We start from the raw sequence: 2,500 nt of genomic DNA, 5'->3' as shown, positions 1-2,500 counted from the left end.
GTTTGGTGGGGTGATGCAGGTAAGCACAGCCAGAAACGAAAAGTTACCAGTCATCGCCCAACGTGGGGCTCGAACCCACGACCCTGAGATTAAGAGTCTCATGCTCTACCGACTGAGCTAGCCGGGTAACTGCTTGCCTGGAGAGCTTGCTCCGCCAGAGTGGGACATGGTATCTGTGGGCAGGAGGCCGTGGTGAGGCCTGGGTGCCAGCAGCAGCAGCAGCAGCAACAGCAGCAGCAGCAGCAGTCGGTTGCCAAAAACTAAATGTAATGGCAGAGCATTGGTGGTTCAGTGGTAGAATTCTCGCCTGCCACGCGGGAGGCCCGGGTTCGATTCCCGGCCAATGCAGCGCTGTTCTTTTAGTCCTTCAGCTCCCATTCCAAACCATGTCTTAGTCTTTATTTAAGGCTAGGACTACAGGGAGACGTTTTGTAGAGCTACTGATGAATTTCTACTATAGAGATAAAAAAGGACCCCAGGAGATTGAATAAAGTCCAGGGTTTTACTTTGGACTGCAGCTCAATAGTGAGAATCAATCAGTAGCATTCTTTGATTCCATCCTCTTTATCCTTCAATATGATTTTCCTCAAAGTTGGATCGCTGAGTTTGAGTTTTTTTCGGTATTAGTTTTTTTTCAAGGAGGTAATCTGTGGGCTCTTTGGTGGGTTAATAGAGGTAAGCACAGCCAGAAAAGAAAGAAGCACTCTTCCAGATTGAATACAGCTCAGTAATTTCCTTTGGACTGCAGCTGAATAGTGAGAAAAAATCAGTAGCCTTCCGAATTATCTAAGTGTAGAAGTGGCCTTATTTGCTTCTGATCATCTTTATCCTTTCCAACATTTTTCTTTGCTTCAGTTGCATTGAGGCATTTGGTTTTATTTATTTCAGGGTGGGTATCTGTGAGCTGTTTGGTGGGGTGATGCAGGTAAGCACAGCCAGAAACGAAAAGTTACCAGTCATCGCCCAACCTGGGGCTCGAACCCACGACCCTGAGATTAAGAGTCTCATGCTCTACCGACTGAGCTAGCCGGGCAACTGCTTGACTGGAGAGCTTGCTCCGCCAGAGTGGGACATGGTATCTGTGGGCAGGAGGCCGTGGTGAGGCCTGGGTGCCAGCAGCAGCAGCAGCAGCAGCAGCAACAGCAGCTGCAGCAGCAGCAGCAGTCGGTTGCCAAAAACTAAATGTCATGGCAGAGCATTGGTGGTTCAGTGGTAGAATTCTCGCCTGCCACGCGGGAGGCCTGGGTTCGATTCCCGGCCAATGCAGCGCTGTTCTTTTAGTCCTTCAGCTCCCATTCCAAACCATGTCTTAGTCTTTATTTAAGGCTAGGACTACAGGGAGACGTTTTGTAGAGCTACTGATGAATTTCTACTATAGAGATAAAAAAGGACCCCAGGAGATTGAATAAAGTCCAGGGTTTTACTTTGGACTGCAGCTGAATAGTGAGAATCAATCAGTTGCATTCTTTAATTCCATCCTCTTCATCCTTCAAAATGATTTTCCTCAAAGTTGGATCGCTGAGTTTGAGTTTTTTTCGGTATTAGTTTTTTTTCAAGGAGGTAATCTGTGGGCTCTTTGGTGGGTTAATAGAGGTAAGCACAGCCAGAAAAGAAAGAAGCACTCTACCAGATTGAATACAGCTCAGTAATTTCCTTTGGACTGCAGCTGAATAGTGAGAAAAAATCAGTAGCCTTCCGAATAGTCTAAGTGTAGAAGTGGCCTTATTTGCTTCTGATCATCTTTAGCCTTTCCAACATTTTTCTTTGCTTCAGTTGCATTGAGGCATTTGGTTTTATTTATTTCAGGGAGGGTATCTGTGAGCTGTTTGGTGGGGTGATGCAGGTAAGCACAGCCAGAAACAAAAAGTTACCAGTCATCGTCCCAACGTGGGGCTCGAACCCACGACCCTGAGATTAAGAGTCTCATGCTCTACCGACTGAGCTAGCCGGGCAACTGCTTGACTGGAGAGCTTGCTCCGCCAGAGTGGGACATGGTATCTGTGGGCAGGAGGCCGTGGTGAGGCCTGGGTGCCAGCAGCAGCAGCATTCGGTTGCCAAAAACTAAATGTCATGGCAGAGCATTGGTGGTTCAGTGGTAGAATTCTCGCCTGCCACGCGGGAGGCCCGGGTTCGATTCTCGGCCAATGCAGCGCTGTTCTTTTAGTCCTTCAGCTCCCATTCCAAACCATGTCTTAGTCTTTATTTAAGGCTAGGACTACAGGGAGACGTTTTGTAGAGCTACTGATGAATTTCTACTATAGAGATAAAAAAGGACCCCAGGAGATTGAATAAAGTCCAGGGTTTTACTTTGGACTGCAGCTGAATAGTGAGAATCAATCAGTAGCATTCTTTGATTCCATCCTCTTTATCCTTCAAAATGATTTTCCTCAAAGTTGGATCGCTGAGTTTGAGTTTTTTTCGGTATTAGTTTTTTTTCAAGGAGGTAATCTGTGGGCTCTTTGGTGGGTTAATAGAGGTAAGCACAGCCATAAAAGAAAGA

General features: G+C 46.7%; 4 non-coding genes across 4 annotated transcripts; 3 read left to right on the top strand and 1 right to left on the bottom strand.

The window, feature by feature from the left end:
* Positions 1–54: 54 nt before the first annotated feature.
* Positions 55–127, bottom strand: TRNAK-CUU (transfer RNA lysine (anticodon CUU)). Its single transcript has one exon. It is a non-coding gene; the product is annotated as a tRNA-Lys (tRNA).
* A 150-nt stretch (positions 128–277) lies between these two features.
* On the top strand, positions 278–348 carry TRNAG-GCC (transfer RNA glycine (anticodon GCC)). Its single transcript has one exon. It is a non-coding gene; the product is annotated as a tRNA-Gly (tRNA).
* An 847-nt stretch (positions 349–1,195) lies between these two features.
* Positions 1,196–1,266, top strand: TRNAG-GCC (transfer RNA glycine (anticodon GCC)). The gene has a single exon. It is a non-coding gene; the product is annotated as a tRNA-Gly (tRNA).
* Positions 1,267–2,078: 812 nt separating this feature from the next.
* On the top strand, positions 2,079–2,149 carry TRNAG-GCC (transfer RNA glycine (anticodon GCC)). Its single transcript has one exon. It is a non-coding gene; the product is annotated as a tRNA-Gly (tRNA).
* The last annotated feature ends 351 nt before the right edge of the window (positions 2,150–2,500 follow it).

Source organism: Hyla sarda, chromosome 1, assembly GCF_029499605.1.
Source record: "Hyla sarda isolate aHylSar1 chromosome 1, aHylSar1.hap1, whole genome shotgun sequence".
NCBI classification, from domain to species: Eukaryota; Metazoa; Chordata; class Amphibia; order Anura; family Hylidae; genus Hyla; species Hyla sarda.
The sequence above is the reverse complement of the archived record's forward strand: the minus strand, read 5'-3'. Positions and strand labels throughout refer to the sequence as shown.